We start from the raw sequence: 19011 nt of genomic DNA on the forward strand, positions 1-19011 counted from the left end.
TATAGATAGGCTTAGCTTTCTCAACCTTAGTACTTGAGAATAGGCAGCCAAAGGTGCTCTGGGAATGATTTGCTCAGGAATTCTGTTAAAAAAATGGGAATCCAAAAGTTATTTCTATTTTAATAAGGAGAGGATAAAGTTTTTAGTGATGATAGCCTTATGGAAGAGCAACTTTTTCCCTTTCCCACCCCCTTCATAATACCCTTAATAAACAATATAGAGATAAACCAAATACTTCACAAGCTACTGCAGGGATCACAGTGGTATTTTGTGAGGTGCTGTGGGATCCATCTCCTATGCTCAGGCCCACTGTGAATCTGCAAGTGATGGTCCTTACAGGAAAGAAGCTGAGGGCACTTGGCAGTGGAAAGTATCTTGCCCATAGTGGAGATGGTGAGAGAATTGGCAATGAGGAGGTGACTAGTCATTCTGCAAGGCCTGGTCTGGGGCCAGTTTTCATTTTCATCTTGTTCTCTTTCTGTTTTTCTTTCTCTCTTGCTTTTGTTATTTATACCAATGAGCAAATGTTGCTTATTTTTAGCAGCCTTTCCATTTTGCTCAGGCAGTGATCCCAAGTAATGGAATGCCTGTGGTCCTCCCTCAGGCACCATTCCACCTCTAATAAGAGCAAACAAATGCAAGCTTTGGTGTAGGGAGTTACTGATTTGCTTCCAGGCAAGTAGGTGTGTGTGATACATGTAAAAGGTGCCCATGCATACCATGTATCAGCACTCCAACATCTTGTGAAATGGCCTGGCATAATCTGCCTTGGGCTCTTGCTGAGAAATTGTGTTGTGCATCTCCATAGAGCAGCCTTGCAACTTGCTTATTTTAGAGGATATAAACCCACCCCTAAGAGTGCAAACACCCCCAAATACACACACCCATTTCCACTAAGAGAGCAAAAGCAAGGTCCTCCCTTGAGTGCAGACAGTTCCAGTTCTGGGAAGCAGATGGATCAATTAGTAGAAGCAGAGGCAAGAGTTCCATAGATAGGGGTAGATGCTGTAAGCCCCACTTTTTCCTTTTCTAATTTAGATCTTAGATCTAAATTTTATTGCAGAGATGCTAGCACTAGGGATGATGGAGTCCTGAGAGAAAGAGTTATGGGAGGATTTCCACTGAGATGTGGATGTCCAGGGAGTCCCTGCCACACAGATTAGCAGCTGGCAAGCCACATCTTCCATTGAGTGTCCTAGCAGCTTTGTGTCTTCTTTCCCATGACCTTAGACACTACCCCTTCTCTAAATTCCTTTAGGCTGGAAAAAGAAAATATAAGGAAGGGTGTATCCAATCTGAGACAACAAAGTTTATCCTTTCCTAGCCTTACTCAAAAAAGAAACTTCAGAACCAAGGAGTATCTACATATTCAAACTGCAAGGAAGGAGATGCAGAGTTTTAGGTCTTGCCTATCCATGCTGCTCCTGCATCCCTCTCAGGTACAAGGGATTTGCTGGGAGAACAAGTGCCCTTGGTTACTGTTGCCTAAGTTGCATCAACAGCGCTTGTGTCTCCTAGACATGTTTGTATTGCTGTTGGTGAGGTGATTTCTAGCTTGTGCCTATTTCAGTTCCAGCTGGAAGAAAAGCAGGCGAAGAGGTTGTCCCACACTCTCAGGGTTCCTGAGATCCCACCCAGCCTATAGGTATAGCTGCATGATGCTTGGTTCTCTCAGTAGGGTCTGGCTTAGTTTAAACACTTCCTGTAGGTTTTTGTCTTCCTTATTTTCAGGCCTGACTTGTTTTGATAGGGTTAGGAGCCTACTTTTGTGCATGCTTATGCTAGCAGAGGAAACTAATTTTCTGCTAATGGAAAGAGAAGAGAGGCTGGGGAAACATTACTCAAGCACAGCCAGAGCAACCAGTGGTCCTGTGCTTAATTTACTAATGCCATGTTTATGCAAGTACTGTCACTTTTGCCACTGCTTGGGAGTTACCATTGACTGCATTTGAAGGGAGAAGAGGGGGAGAAGAAGAAACCTTGTTTAGGTAACAAAGTAATGCTGCCTTTGAGGGTGACCTAAATACCTTTTCTAGCATAGATCTTTGTAGTCTTTCCACCTTTTCCCCTGTTCCAGTTGCTGATGGTTTTATCTGTGCTCTGGCATATCTCTCCCCTGAAGCAAGTCCTCTCTGTGCCAAGTCCCTGCTTTGGTACTGTCATTCAAAATCGAGCTCTTATTAACTGTCCTGAACCCAATGGATGGGGGAAGGTATCTATTCTGAAGCTACTCTTTTAAATTTAGCTGTATTTGTGTGCTATGATCTGCACGCCTCTGCCTCCAAATTACTAAAATTGCAGCACAGTTGTCCAGGGCTTATTTTTCATTAAATGACTCTTATAGCTGGTATTCCCATTAATGACTATCTTAGTCTGAAATGCAGCAAGACATTTAACATGAGTGGGATATGATACCCACCTCAAATAAATACAGTGCTGCATCAGTAGATGTTTTCATATTTTCAGGTAAGCAGGCTGGTGTTGGGGAAAAAGGTTAGTCTATTAACACCTCTGCTCAAAGCAAGCCAACTTCCTTTCTACATGGAATAATTATTTTTTCACATAAGCCCTTAGTGCCTCTGCTATGTTTGCACTTGTAAGTCCCAAACATTGCAATACAGATAGCCCTTTATGAGTGGAATCTGAGGTCATGTGTCTGCATTTCAAATTTAAAATCACTGTGCATGGGCTACCATGCACTGGCTTGTGAATGCTGTAGGTGTAGAGGCTACGGACCCATATTTCAGGTGTGAAGAATGTAGGGCCTTTTTTAGCACTTAAAGCACCCGTGTGTGCAACTCACAGTTATGACTGCCTTTGGCAAAACTTTATAAATTCTTTTGATTCATAGCTGGCATCTCACCATTCATATGGTCAGGATTACATATAAATATATATCTGTCCTATACATAACAGAACCATTTAAAGCATCCCCACAGCATAAAGGTGAACTTGGGCACAAAATTCACTCTACCTTTGTGGAAGACTTGCTGGGGAGAATACTGAAAGGCCTTTTGTCTGCCACAGTCCAGGGCTTACCAGTGATTTTAGGTGGCTGGCAATCCATGCATCTGTTTATACAATTCCAGCAAGGATCAAGGGTCTCTAACCAATCACAGTTCAGACAGAGGTGGTGGTGGGAGCAGTGACTGTAACCAGCATGCCAAGGAAGTACAGAGATAGGGAGGCTTCTATCCTGTATCTTGGATCCTGGGGCTTTCATGGATAAAAAGTTGCAGCTGGAGTTGGAGAGGGTGTAATGACACACAAATCTTTGGTTTAATCATCTTCTAAAGTCGTGCCCAGGGCTGGCTTACAGAAGATGAAAAAAACTCCTGAACCCTGAGGAGGACCGATCTGCAGCTGTCTTCAATAGCTTCCTTGAAGGAGGTCTTTTTTCACTGCATATATAACCACTGCACGTTGCTGTTTCGAGCAGCTGTGTCTTGGCTGCTCCGATATGCTTATTGCTGGAACTATCTCTTAAAACTCTGGCCAGCACCTGAAAAAATATTATTATTTAAGGTGACATTAACATCCAGGTTCCAGCCACAATTTTGAGCTGGGTACACCACAGTTGAAATAGGAGAGGCTGTCTGTGCCCCAGAAAGCTTATTTTTCTATCTGCAGATACCTAACTTTGAAAGAGGAAATGGGTGAAGGCAAGCTAGCTTTTTTCATCCAATGTGAGCTGGCTAGATGAGTCAGGGAGATTTTTAACAGGTGTGAGATGACAGTAAGATTGGAGCAATCTGGCAGAACTGCAAAAAATCTGATTTAAAATTCCCAAACTTTTGTCATTCCATGTTCAGTAGCAGGGCTAGGAGGAGGAGTATGGGAATGGAACATAAGACTGAATTTCAACTTCTCTTGGTGCTGTTGCCACAAATTCTTCAGTACTTCCATATACTGTATACCTATATTTCACTGCTGTGCTAGAGCCAGAACTTTTACATCGTGCTGCTGTATTCCAGAAACTCTTGCACCAATAGCACAATTTACAAGGGACATGCTCAAGTGATCTAGTGTGACTTCAACTATGCTGGTGCAAGAATTTGAATTCAGAGATTGAAAGCGCACATTCACAAAGAAAATTGTTGCGTTACCAACATTTGTTAACCAAAATATGATAACTAGCTTGGGGTAAGAGCTTAAGGCTGTCCTCTGTGTTAAAAAGCCCATGTAGAGAAACTGGGTGAGCCCTGGGGTGAAAACTGCAAGTTGCTGAATGCAATGTTCAACACTATGGCTATGTTTTTAATTTACTTCAAATAAGAAGTCTTTTTGTCCTACCAAGTATGAGGTATTGAGATGTTTTGCAAATATTACATATTTGTTTCTGTTAATATGTTATTGGCTAGTTGGTGTTTTGACTAAAAGTAATTATTGTGAGAAACTTTAAAAATGAACTCTTTACAACTGATTATTTAATAATAATTAAAGAGAGTGAAGGAAACATTCTGTAGTTTCAGCAGTAAAACTGAAGAGTGTATCTCCTGAAATTCTCTAGTCTTTCTGTTGCAAGAACTGAGGCAGGGAATTTATCTTAAGCAAGTGCTTTTGGAAAAACATCCTTGCTAGTAATTTCTTTTTTATTCACAGAATATGCAAAAGAAGGGATAAGTCCATGAAGAAAAAAAAAATTGCAACTGACTGCTAAAGGCGTTAATACGATGCTAACGAACCATAGCCTTTCCAAAGCATAGCTGGCAACGTTGCCACCCATCTGTGCCGAGTAGGATGTGCAAGCAGAAGTCAGGGCTGAAAACCCTCCACCTGTTTTCAGAAAGTAAGTGAGCACACACTGAAGTTACTCAGCGTATTCGCTCTGTCTTCAGCAGTCTGGGTGATGTTGTTACTACTACTTTTCTGCTGTCTCATATCTCCCACCACCATGTGCCAGCTGATAGGGGAACTGTGACATACCACACCCCCGTGGCCAGGAAGGGGGTCACATGGACTGGTCTCATCCAGAGCACTTTAAAGAAACTGATAAGCTCTATCTCATTTAACTTGGCCTTTGGAAGACGCTTGTGGAAATTTCTGCAAAGGAGGTGACATCAGTTGTTGTCACAGCTGCTGTGTAAGTCTGTAAGGCTGCGTCTGTTCAGTATCTGCCTGGGGTGTGTATGCGTGTGCAAGTAGATATTGTTCATAGATTGCATTTAAATCAAAACCAGTCCACGTGAAGCTGGCAAGGACGTTCAGTTGTTCAGAATAGGTGCATTTCCATCGAGACTTGAGGCAAGGATGGAGTACATAAACTTAATAAAGCGCAAAGACGACCAGCTTTGGAGGGCTGGCGTGGACATTTGAAACAAGCCTTCTCCCTGGGGAATTCCAAGTGTTAGCATGTGGGACATACTCCAGCTGCTAGCTGCTCAGACTTAAAATAAACCAGGCAAAATCCCATATTCAGGCTCTACCAACACAGGCAAGCTGCTATTGCAAATGTTTTGTCTCCCTTTTTCTTCCAGTTGGGTCAGAACGACAACAAATATTTTTGAAAGGGCATTTAAACCCTTAGTATTTCACACAGCTTTCCTTGTGCTTCTCTGCAGTGACACGTTTCTCAACACAGTTGTAAATTTAGCAGAGAATCTGGTTTGTACAGGTTGAGACACTGTCCCAGGAAGGCTGGAATTAAAAAAACAGGGTGAGAAGGAGTATTTCTAGTTTGTGTGACAATGCCATTGCTACCAATACTGCTTTTCTAATCCTAGGTGCTTTAAAGATCTCAGCATGACTTCATTTACAGAAAACTATTCGCCTTGTTGAACTGTGGAGACCCTTTTTCTTAAAGAGAAACACATGTGAGTCAAGGGTGGTTGCTTCTTTCTTCTTTCTTAACATATTGAACAGGAAATAATTTAATGTGTCTGTGGAAGACTCCATAGCAGGATTTCAGGGAAAAGAAAGATGTCTGGGAGTTGTATGATTGTTTGACAACTAGAATATGAATAACTTTGAGGAGGTCTGAAAATAGACTACAGTGCTGTTTGCTTTGTCTTGTGGTTTGAAATTTACTTCAGGACTTTTTAAAAATTTTATTTTAATAACTTTCTGACTATAATTTATTTCTAAGGTACTGAGATACTTGGGAGGGGTGGGAAACAATCAACTTAATGCAATCTATGCAAATAATGTCTAATTTTTTTTTCAACAGTAACATGTGAAACTTCATTCATCAAGATTACTCAGCTTTTTGTGATAAAACCTGTTGTGCAACATAATACACAACATTTAGGAATTCAGTGCTCTTATTACTGTCAAAGCATAGATATTAAACTCTACCAATCAGCTTGAAAAATGTACAAGTGACTGACATGACCAACCTTCCTGTTTCTTTTCTTCCTTTAGACACAGACACACAAATTCCTGTTCAAACCAACAGGCTTATCCAGGATATATTTATAAGGGTGAACTTTGCCAGGCTTTGGTTAGTCATATACAGCGCTGGGAATATCTTTTGAAGGTATCCCGAACACTGTGACAGAAGTATTTGTCACTCAAACTATTTATAATTCTAGAGTTTGGAGGGCAGATAGAGGTTTATGCTTTTTCATATGAAATGGCAGCTCTTCCTTTGCACAAAAGGAATTGGCCATGCCTGTATGGACACGTCAGGCAGATCTGGACCATGCTGTTTTTGCTAAATGCCGTGTTTACACCCCAGACACACTTCTGGCCACTCGATTGACCTTTCTGTCTCACAGATGACCTTGTATCTCTGTGAATGTCAGCTTGTTGTCTGCTGGACCTCTAGTTTCTGTGAATGGTTGGAAGAGGTGAGTGCAGAATACCTCAAGAAACATGAAACTGTTGTCTACGTAGCACCTCCATTAGAAAATCTTTAAGGGCTCTCAAGTTGAATAAGATTATGAGCTCTTGTATTAACCACAATTTCTTTTTTTTTTGATGACATGTGAAACTATACTAAGGCCAGTCAGCCTCTGAGAAATAAGACTGATTAGCATCACAGGCTTTTTAATTTGTTTTCATAACCACATCAATTAATTAGTTTTGAGGACTTCTTGGCAAAGATTATGTGCAGGTTATCCTTCCCTCCTAGTCCTTCTTATGTCTCTTGAATTATTCTTAACTCCACGTTTCTGGGAGTCGTGGGCAATGTATAGACACAACGCCTTCAGCAGGCACGCAAGGAATGTTATGAGGGTAGCAGGCTTCCCATTTCCCTGGTCACTCAGAAGATTTATGTGCCAGTATAATGAGAATGAATGATTAGCTGTTGTTCATTGACAGGGACCTTGTGGGTCTATCTATGCACAAGAGGTTTGGGGAGTTGATAACCTTTGTGCTTCAGGTTTTGTTTTGAATAGATAGAAGTGGAGAAAATAGTTATTGGTAGATGTAAAACTGGACAAACAAACTGAAGGGTATTAGCCAAGTTCTGGCAGTAGAGCTGAAAATCTGAGCTATTTATATAGCTGGAAACAGAGTTGGGGTATTTTCATTATTTTGGGACACAGCATAAACTTTTATAGAGTTATGGGATGCTCCTGCCTAGGATTTCAGTCTCTTCTATTTTCTAGGTCTCTGAGCACCAGCCAAGTATAAATGGAGGGGGCCTGTTTTGAACTCTGAAACTGAGAAGTTTCTAGGTCACTCTAAAGCTGCCCAGAGACAAGGCATGTTAAAGTATCTTTTTTGCCATTCAAAAGCAAGATAAAATGTCAGTAGACAGAACCACTATTACTACTATATAAGTTATTCACTTCAACACCTTTCTCATATCATATCAAGTTAATGACCATTTTGTGTGTCTGGTATACATCCAGAACCTCTGTTGTAAAGTCAAGGTTGTGTGAGATACCAGTTTGCATTAGTAAATGCTATAGGACACTATATTATTTTGACAATTATCATAAAGCTACATAAACCATACTTTTAAAGATTTTTTTTCTAAAGGATAAGAAGTAAAGATTAAATACTGAACTTTGATTTTCAAATATATTGCATATACCTCCCCCACCTTCGTATCAAAATAATAAATTCTTGTGAACCTGAAAGATAAGAGCCAGATTTTTTTTTTGCTTTTATATACCTAAAATATAGCAATCTTTAGAAGAAACCTTAGTATTATCTCTACTGCAACCACGTTAATTCTAGAAGAAACTTCTGCCTTCTCTAGTATTTATGATTTCCTAATATCCACTTCTTGAAAGTTTTGGCTTTCTCAACTGTTCCAGCAGATTCACATTATAAGCTTTTGAGGCTGATTTAAAGTTTCACCATGCATTTTTGCATTTTGATCAAGAATTCAAACCAGGACTTAAGGGCTTATGTCCTATTCAGAAGTTACCCATGTGCAAAAACATTTTTCTGAAACATATGGGAAAGAAATGGGTGCCTTTGCACACATGCCTGGAAGGTAATTGGAAATCACTGTGCTCCATTTTGCAAAAATAAGAACCACAAAACCCCCTCCTGGAATGGCACAAAGCACACACATTTCTCTCTGAAAGGCACAAACTCAGCCTTTTTACATATACCTACGATATAGTGGCTGGAAAGATATTTGGAAATGTTCCCTTAACAATAGTCACATCACCTTCCTCCTATCTGTGCTGGCTGTAGTGGAGACAGAGTGGTGTTTACCCCTGTGCTATTGTATAGCAACCCTGGGAGTTTGAGGCATAGCTGTGAGCAGTGCTTGGTGCTGGTGAGAGCCTCACATGTGCTGTGCACAGTATGGGCAGTGGTCCTTGGTGAGCTGGGTCTGCTGCAGACAGGAGGTGGGAGAAGCAGCCAGAACAGCCCTGTGTTAATGCATGGGGCAGGCCAGGGAAGAAAGAAGGGCATAAAACTGCTGCCCATCTTTCCTAGGTGTGTACCTGTGCCTAAATTATTTCATCCAGCCCTGAACTTGTAATGGAAAATCTTGCATGGCTACAACTTAGTATATCATAATCTGTGTTTGTGACTGAGTTGGCTTGAGTTAACAGTACCTTTAGAGATACACTGCTTGCAAAACATGCACCACTAGCCAGAGTATGCCTTTTATCAAAACGGGTTAGGAATATCCAGTGCTTCCCTACAGGCATGTCGCTACCTGTAGCTGAATTTAATAACACTTGATTATTGTAGTGTGGTTTTTACTGGCTTTTTTCCTTCATTCTCTTGAATCTATTTACTTAATTTTCCTACCATCAAGAGAAAAACACCACTATGAATACTTGCAAAAGCAGGGTCAGATGGTGAGGCTGGATTGAAAGAAGATATTTAGATTCTTCGGATGGTGCTCAAGAGAGCTGTGGGCTCAGCTATGCTACACAGCCAAGTACACTATAGAGATCCCTGAGCTAATGCCATGATCGGAAGCTCTGTTAGTGTTGTTCTGTTCTCCCTGGGCTAATTAACAGGGGTGCCTCTCAGCATACCTAATTAGCTCCGTTCCTGCAACATCCTCAGGGGCAGGGCTAATTAGTGTGGGTGCTTTGCTATACAGACAAGGCTGTATTGCCTCTGGGATCTAAGCTAGCATCCGTGCATGGCATTGCAATGCACCATGTAGAAAAGCCAGTTTCCTCAAAGCTACCTCAGGATCTCTAACAGCTCTCTGCTGTGTAGACTTGCCTGGTGCATTAATGAGACCCCAAAAGCTTATGCAGGGAGAAGGATAGCAACTTGGGATGTGGGCTAGAGGGTAACATTTTGGGACACAGATATTTCAGGATGAGTCCTAGATTCATTTGCTTTTACTTTACATCTACTTCTTACCTTCACCTCTACACCTACTTCTTACCTTTACCTCTACATCTACTTCTTCCCTTTGGATTAAAAACACTGTTAAAAGTAATTACCAGCCGTGGTAGGGGCAAAAAAATAAGCCTATATTGAGACAAATGAAGTCTGAACCTGCTACCTTGCAGCTTGCTGGTTTTTGCTTTTAGATTGTCAGCTAAACTTCTAGCTACTAAAAGATAGTTATGAACTAATGAGCTGAAGCATTTTTAAAGCCTATTTCCCTATTGCTCTGGTCAAATAATAATAATAACAAGGTATTCTTTATGGTTTTACAGGCCCTGCTCTCTCTAATCTGTAAATGCTTTGCAAGCATGAGTAAGCACTGCTTCATCTGAGCCCATGATAAGGTGATATAATGATTTCCATAGTATGAGCAGTAAACCTGAGATCTGAAGACCAGCCAAAAGTAACTTGCATTTATTAGAAAGAACATGTCCTCCCTGGTTTAACTTATTCTTGCACTGTGCTCCTCAGAATTTCCTTGTACAGACATTTTTCTTATCAGCACTATTTTAACTCACTGATATCTGTTGATTACAGGTTCAGTTTAACTGAGCTGACTTGAAACTGTTGCATTGCACTGTATGAGAATTGCAGAAAGGTGACTTATTATTCACAAAGGGGCTGTACACTGTAGAGGGCTGATAAACAAAAGATCCACTGTTTCTGTCTTCTGCTCACAGTATCAGTAGCAACAGGCTGCACTGATACCTTCCCAGATAGCTTAGCCTTGCTCAGAAAACAGTGCCATTTGTGGCTGAAAATTTTAGCCTCTTTGTGGAGTCCTCAGGGGCTCAGAACCTCCCAGGAGGTCAGTGGGAGACTCTTCCCAGTAAGTGGAAAAGATCTGTCAGAGACGGCCTAACATGCCTCTTAATCTTGTTTCACTTTATTCTCGTCACTCTAAAAACCTCAGAGACACATAACATACAGCTATCCAATTTTCTCTCCTTCCCACAAGGAAAGCCTGTGGCTACACCTGCATCATATCTGAGCTGATCTTGGGAGTGGTCTGCAGTGCTCGCTGTGTCTTTGCTGTGCAGTGTTCTTGCTGCCTATTAGCTCAACCTCCTCTGGCAAATGATGGTGATGCCCATTTGTGAAAGACTCATTCTTTACTGGGAGAACAGAGTGGGATACATGGAAGTGACCTGGCCAGGGAAAGGGAAGTGGCTGCAGGAGTTCCTTTGTAGCCATCTATGCTTGACGTGCACAGATCAGCCAAGAATGCATACCAGCAGGTAAAAAAAATCTAGACAATCCCTAGCCACGTCTTTAAATTCAGCCTCAAGGATGGCCTCTGCTTCTCTCCCTTCCAATAGGGAGAAGTACTGTTGAGAGACACTGAGCCTTTGCAGCATTTCTCTAGAAATGCAGGTAGGAGAGGTGCCTCTTGCAGCTAAATCACCCTGTGGCTGGTTCCACATCCACCTGCCAAATCCCGCTGTGGTGCAAAAGTGGCCCATCCTCCTGACCTTCCTGCTTGGATCAGTTGTAGTTAGGTACGTCTGACTTTTCAAACAAGAGCAAGACCTCCTAGTTAGAGCTCTGTACAGCCCTGTCTCCATAGAAATGACTTCTGGCTTTAATGGATGGTTGGATGCCATTAGTGAACTGCATTATTTACATGTATGGATCCTCCTTCACGGAAATCCCAGAAACATTCCTGCTTGAGCAATGTGCAAAGAAATCTGGGATTAAAAAAATAGGCCTCCTGAGCAGAGAGCAACAAGAGACAAAGAGATGTGTGTCTCAGCAAGACTTCCACAGAGAAGCCTCAACATGTGTGCAAGGTGAAAAAGAATGACAGGATGGCGTCAGCGCTGGCTGGCAATGGGCAAGGGAGGGCCCTTTTCATCACAGCCTGGCCGAGAAACACACGGCTTTGGCAGAGAGGGGAAGTACAGATCCTGACTTCAGAAATATAAATCCTCTTTTAATAAGTGACTGAAACTGTAGGAGTTCCTAAAGAAAGACAGCTTTCCTGCTCCTTGTGTCTTTAACTCTTTCCGTACCTGATGGTATATTGCTATTGCTTTCACTTTCCTGCTTTACTCTCCTGTGCATTTTGGGGAAAGTGAGTGAGCTGTGTTACCTAACACAAAGGGGGCTCCAAAAGGTCAAAAATCAAGGACAAGACCTGCACCAGAAATAACTGGAAGCCAGGGCAGTTGTAGAGTGTCCAGTTGGTGCATGATCCCATGGGGTCCACAGAGTAGGGCTTTTAAAGGAAAAGGTGACCATGTTCTTATTGAAGGTAATTTTTTTCTTTCTTTTTTTTTTTTTTCCTTGAGGCTTAGGTTCCAGTAACAGATACATCTTGCCTATTTTGAGAAATGCATTTAGTCACCTAAGCCCCGTTTATAGTCAATGAGGCTAAATAGGCGTGTCTAGAGGACAATTAATCCCATGTGTGTTACTTTGGAGAGGTGGGGGTGGTGATGGTAAAAATAAGTGCCCCTAGGAAGGGTCTGCCTGCTCCAGCTGACCACACAGGGAGGCCATGGAACTTTCTGGGGCTGTTTTTTGTCTGGCAAAAATTTGAGTATTGCAGTGCTGCCTGTGGTTTTGATTTGGCTGAAGCAAGGAAGTGCTGGAAAACACAAGAAAGAGATTGAAGCCCTGAACGTTAACCAGGCATCACAAAGGTGTCGGCAAGGGTCCGCATCTCTGAATAAAGAATGCAGATTAAGGAAACACTCATAAATCTAATATGCTTGTACTTGAACAATTGCTAGCAGGACCTGAACATGAGATAGGAAATCAGTATTTGCATACTGCTTTTGGTCTGTTACTGTTGAAATTGTGATCAGGTTTAGAAGCTATAACAATTTATGGAGAATACGAAAATTATTTTGCAGCCCAGATAAAACATAATCACCTAGTGCCATAATGCAAAATTTTCCACTCCAGTCCTTATGTTTTATACTGATATCTGCAATTCACCACTTTAAAGAAAACAAATAGTTTTTTAGTTACCTTGTGCAACAAAAGTCAAGGCTAGTTTTCATAGGAATATTTAATTTTAATATTGAGATAAGAGTGACCAACCCAGATTCTGGTAGACAATTTTATCAGTGCAGTCAAACATATAAATCTTGTTTCAATGACACTTGCCCTGAATAAAAAGCAGGTATGCTAGCACAGACGAGAGATTTCCCAGTCTAATGCATCCCAGATGATTCTAGTCTGGGCATATCTGTGCAATCTGAGACTGGCAACTGTGCCTTGCTCTCTGCTGCTTTTGTTGGAGCCAGTGGCCAGACGAGGTGCTCAACACCCGGCAAGGCTGAGTCTGCTGGGCTCTGGGATGGTGCAGAATTCTGCTGAAAAGAGAAAGACTCGTGAGAACAGCTCGATTCTGTGCTTTTTCCACCAGTGGCTAATTTTAGCAAAACTGTCCTTAGCACGTGTGTGTGGGAGGGCAGACATTTCCTTCTTTACATGACCTTTGTATAAAACCAAATCCAGAGCAGTGATTTTTCTCTCCCTCCCCTCTTTTCCAATTTCTGGAGACTCACTGATGGGGAAAAAAAAGAAAAAAAAAAACAACTTACAGAAATCTGTGGTTTGTGTGAAGGACCAAATTTAAATAGGAAGCAAGTTAGCAGAAAGTTTCGTGCTGCAACTTGAAACTATACCAAAACATTTGGTTTAATGTCCCAGAGCTGTTTTCCTGCTGTTCGGTTCATAACTTGATTTATGAGTTTATGTGTGCCTAACAGGTAGAACTCTGGGCTGGGACATATATTTTTGTTCAGGATACAAATCCTTCCTGTGCCCTCTCTGCTTCTCCTGCTCCCCATGGCAGCAGAAAAATTAGGGCATGTGTTGTAAAGGTGCTGTTTTCTTCCCCTGCCCATTGTGCTGGCTGAATGACTCATAAACTAAACATTGATAATATCAGTTGACAGTTATTTAAACCTGAGGTTTCAGGTTAAGGAGTAACAATGAATGCAAATATAGCTGCTGAGAGGCTGTTTGCAGTACATGCACTTTTGTGTTAGATCTTGAGAATTTTTAAGTGTTGTCACACAAAGTTCTATAAAGCAAAATTAGAAGATGATATAGGGAGTCCATGTTAAGGTGTCTGTGATGCTGTTGAGGTGTACCTGCTTCTCAGGTACCCCCCAAAAACCTGCAGCTCATCCCTGAGCTCAACAGAGTGAAGACCTCTAGTTTTCCTTGCAAGCACCTCTTGTTTGTAACCGGATTGCTGGTCACTTGTGACTGCCTCCTGAAAAAGCAGGTATAGCATGCTAGTTTAAAAAGACATCAGTGCTGTGTAAGTACCAGTAATAAGTTAAGCTGTGCCTGGGAATGTCCCCATTTGGGCCATGCTATTCTCTGCCCTAGCCCTTTAGAGCATTCCATGGAGCTTGGTCATTGCAGAGGCCACTCCAACAGGCAGGCTGCACACAGCCACCCACTTCCACCAGCTGAAGGAGGTAGCTAACGCAGGCATGGGCCATTTGCAGGAGAGTTCCCAGATATGGCCACAGGCAGATTTCATAGTCTCATTCCTTCAACACAGCTATATGAACTATGATGCTGTCAGAGGTGTTCAAATTTAGAAAATCTGCTTATTCTGTTAGGCAGAAAAGTATCCGCTTGCTCCTTGCACAGATTTTTCTCAGTGTGGATGGACAGGTGGCTTGAGGTGTTTGTTGTTTGGTTTTTTTGAGGTTTTTTTTTGGCATCTAATTCTATTCCACATCTTCTTTCCTGTAGAGAGAAGAGAGTTGCCTTGATGTTGCTGAGTTATCTCTTTCTGGTCTTACTGCTATTAACTGACACAGATGCCTGGGTGAGAAAACTCTTGCTGAGCCAAGACCGAAGCAGTGAAACACCAGGGAATATACAAAGCCAGCCAGCAGCAGGCAGGAACCTTCTCAGTTCTTGTTCTTTCCTTTAGTGGCAACAGGAAATGGAAGAGTCTCTGGGATACATCCTCACTTTTCCTCTTCTTACCTTTAGGTCAGTGTATCTTTTTCCAGCAGTCGTTTACCCCTAAGCCCTTCCTTGCACCCAGAAATTTAAATATGCATATTTTTTCTAAGGAAACATGAGAAATTATAATTTATATTTTAGTAATATAGGCAGCAAGACTGCTTAATTTAAATATTGAAATAGGGTTTTTTTTACATTTGCTTTCTGGTTTGTGGAGGTTTTGTCCTCCTAGAAAATCAATCAAAAATATTCACATTAAAAATGCCATTCTGGGGAAGGAAAAAAAGTGAGATTCTGCTTAGGCAGTTTGTAGGTGCTTTAATAATAGATGGATTACTGCATTCACATCATCCTTTGCTAGTGATTTTTGACTCATTTTTCTTGTTTTGGGTGAAAGGTGGATTTGGGATTTTTTTTTTTTGGGGGGGGGAGGGAATTCTAGTCAGAAGTGTGGGATGACTGGGATTACATTGAGAGGAATGGCCTTCTGCCTTTAGACCTTCTTCCAGGCTGCGATTTGCTTGCCTATCACTTGACAGCACTGATTTCATTGTATTAGCTACATTGCACTGAATTGTGCACTCATTTAGGAACAGAGAGACTTTGATCACACTGACATGGATGACCTTTAAGCTTAGTCTTTACTGGGGTTATTAAATTGAACTGCTTAAAATCCTGGAGACATTTGTAAACAAGGCATGTAAACACATTGAATAGTCCTAGAACAATTTAGAAATAGAATAATTAGTGTTTGGAGTAGCATACTCTCAGTACATTTACAATTCAGTGTTTGAAACCAAGCTAATTAAGTTCCAAACTGGACACAAGAATTAATTTCAATCACCTAATCTCCCATTATGTGTTCACAGTTCATCAGAGGACTCATGAAAAATTCATAAATTCCAGGAATAGGAAATTCTCAGAAAAAAGCTGCAGTTGAACATTGGAAACTGTCAGACAAAACTTAAACTTTATCAGGTCTTGTTTATACAAGTCCAGTTCAGCTGATTCAATTACAAAATATTTATTCCTGTTGTGTGAGCATGACCCAACTGAGATATGAAACTGGAGTTATTTTTCTGAAACCCCATCACAGTGTACTTCACAGCTGTGTCTTTTTATCTTCTAGTGTTGTTTTGGACAATAATATAATAGAAACCATACAGGCCTCCATCTCTGGTTGCTAGCTGTATCGCAGCAGTGTCTGTGAAGTGACACAGAGTCCTGAGTGCAGCTCAATCTCCTGACTTCCTCCATGTTACCTCCCTTACATTATGTCCTGAACATGAGCCAGCAGCCAGGAGGGCCAAGTGTCTCCGGGGGAGCATCAGGCACAGCATCACCCATACGGTAAGGGAGGGAATTGTCCAGCTCTGCTCTGTGCTGGGGCAGCCTCACCTCGAGTGCTGGGTTTTGGTCACTGCAGTATGAAAAAGACATTAAATTATTAGGGAGTGTCCAAAGGAGGGACAAAAGAATGGTGAAAGTCCTTGAGGGGAAGCCATATGAGGAGTGTCTGAGGTCACTTGGTCTGTTCAGCCTGGAGAAGAGGAGATTGAGGAGCCACTGCAGTTACAACTTCCTCATGAGGGGAAGGGGGGGGGCAGGCACTGATCTCTTCTCTGTGGTGACCAGTGACAGGACTCAAGGAAACGGCGCCAAGTTGTGTCAGGGGAGGTTTATGTTGAATACCAGGAAAAAAATTTTCACCCAGAGAGTGATTGGGCACTACTTTCCCCAAGGAAAGCAGTCACAGCACCAGCCTGACAGAGTTCAAGAAGTGTTTGGACAATGCTTTCAGACACATTATGTGATTCTTGGGGCGTCCTGTGCAGGGTCAGGAATTGGATTTGATGATCCAGATGGGTTCCTTTGAACTTGGCTTATTCTATTATTCTGTGATTCTGTTCACAGTATTTTCAGGTGTTTTTCCAGAAACTGTTCTTGCTTGTATTACCTTACAGAAAATAAAAAGCCACAACACTGGAAAGTAGAAAAAATCTTCATGAAAGTTCACTGCACCTTCTTTGAATGATGAAATACTTTGGTTTTTTTTAAAGCTTGCAAGGAAAACCCCTTCCCAAAGACTTCATAAAACTTTGTAATCCTCAGTCTGTATAATGACAGATAGAGGAGAAAAACACTTTAATGACCAGGAGGTCATGAAAATTACTTATCCAACTAAAGATCAATTGGATGAGGTCTGTTACCCAGGATAAGTGATAAGAAAAAGGTGCTCAGTACAAGTGCTTTGAACAAGTTAAGTTATGTCTTCTTCCCCCTGCAGCATCAAATAGTTATGGTGTAACCGTGGCTTCCTCCTCCAAAGCGTTTTGTTCTGGTTTTGTGCAGTCTGAATTTCATAGGCAATTCTCTCTCAGTGGTGGGAAGGAAACTGTTTGTGAAACTTATGTTTACTTCATAGGAGTCAAAGTTGTGTACAAAATTTTGGTCTGTTTTGTGAGGCAGTGGCAGCAGCTGGAAGTGTAAGTAGTATTTTTATACCGGATTGTTGTGATGCTGAGTAAGTGGGTCCAGATAAAAGGATTTCCCCAAACTGGGACATATTTACTCCCAAGAATTGTAAAAACACAATAATAATTTTCTATTCATGTACAACCTAGCATTGAAATACAGGAAAAGAGCAGAAGGAGTCAAGATGGAGTGGGAGAGTTCAATGGTTATGTCTGGTTTGACAGATGTTACATCATCTCGTAAGCCTGGTTTCTAAATGAAAGGAAACTTTGGATAAACAACTGATGATATCTAAATTTTCATTAATCTTGCACATTAATCTCTAGTTCTGTGCCTCTGTTGCAACTACCTTTGCATGCTCCTCTAAAATATGTCTACTGTCTCCTTTTCAAGGGTTCTTTCTAACAGAAATGCCCTGAAGAAGTGAGTCAGTAAAATATTTACCAAAACTTCCCTGAATACCAACCATCTCATGGTGGGTAAATACTGATGTAAATCAGTGGGACTGATGATAACTTGCTTTATTTCATTATTTCAAACTTTTTCTTCACATTTTATTACTGTTCATTTGGAATCAGGTTATAAAACCTTTCTAGCAAGCCTGTCGTGATTTTTCTGTGCAATCAGTAATTAGTGATGCTGATATCTGAAGCAAAGGTTTCAAATTCTTTAGTATTTTCTAATAATATTTAGTACTAAATTTTTGGTTGGTGTTTCCTGCAAGTAAGATGCTGCCATTTATTGCATTTACTACTACATGTTGCAAGTCACATAGAGCTTGGATCTGTTTGCTAGCAAATAATATTGTCACCAGGATTGTTCTTTTTCATTATTCCAGGTTTTGGAAGGGACAGGTCTTCCTATGTGGCTTTGAACCATTTAAGTCAGTTTTGTTATTTTTGTTGAAGGCCACTCCTGGAAAGCTTTCTGTTTGTTCTCCTGTCTTGGCTAGCGGGGATGTCAAAACAGGGGTGCAGCTGTTCATATGTATAAATGGGAAAAAAAATTTCATTTTGAACTCAGCTAAATCCCTTCAAAGACTGCTACTTCTCTGCTGAACCAGCATATTGCATGAGCAGTAGGCTTTGCCCAGAAATGGGTAGGACTTCCAAGTTGGTGCTAGGGTTAGATATTGCGGTAGTGTGGGAGCAGACTCAGAGAACACTCTGGACAGGCTCTGGCCATGTCCACTGGAGCAGCTCCTTTTTCTGCTCTGGAAGGTGGGGCAGTTGAGGAGAAGAAGGAAAGAGCACATGTTCAAGGAGAAAACAGGAGGAGATGAGTAGCACATGACAGAACAGAACTTGGCACAGTAACAGAAATGTGAACCACAAGAATCTGCCAATGTTGGTTGTGTGGGTGGGAGCTCAGGTGCAGGTGCAGTGTCCATTCTCTACAAGGGACTGACATACAATTGCCCATTATAGTTAAAACAGAAAGGGAAGTGTAACTTGCCCAAATAAGGGCTAAAAGGACTCTGCAAGTGAGGAGTCAGGTGGGCAAAGGTAATCATGATGAAAAATTGATCAGGGACATATTGGGATACTAGTAAAGCAGAGTATTACATAGCAAAAGAATGCCATGAAAAACACTAGAAAGAGTGTAGTTTTAATAACAGAATATAACTGCATTATGTTTTGCAGATGTCTGCTGGAGTATTTACTCTCCCACCTGCAAGATTTGCCACCAACATAAAATCTGAGAAGATATGAAAAGATGCTGTCAGTAAATATTCTTTTTAGCAAAATAAGACTAATACCAATTTATTTATCTCTAAAGTAGTGTCCAAAATGTATTTGGTGTGTGAAAGGTCTGAGA

General features: G+C 41.3%; 1 long non-coding RNA gene across 1 annotated transcript in view; it reads left to right on the forward strand.

Annotated features, from left to right (window-relative positions):
- Positions 1-4801: 4801 nt before the first annotated feature.
- LOC116441207 overlaps positions 4802-19011 on the forward strand; it is a 44696-nt gene continuing 30486 nt past the window's right edge. The window contains exons 1-5 of the long non-coding RNA XR_004238956.1: positions 4802-5083; positions 5724-5813; positions 14500-14745; positions 15848-16068; positions 18837-18914. This is a non-coding gene — a long non-coding RNA (uncharacterized LOC116441207). The remainder of the gene's footprint in view (positions 5084-5723; positions 5814-14499; positions 14746-15847; positions 16069-18836; positions 18915-19011) is intronic.

The sequence above is a fragment of the Corvus moneduloides genome, chromosome 3 (assembly GCF_009650955.1).
Source record: "Corvus moneduloides isolate bCorMon1 chromosome 3, bCorMon1.pri, whole genome shotgun sequence".
Lineage (NCBI taxonomy): Eukaryota > Metazoa > Chordata > Aves > Passeriformes > Corvidae > Corvus > Corvus moneduloides.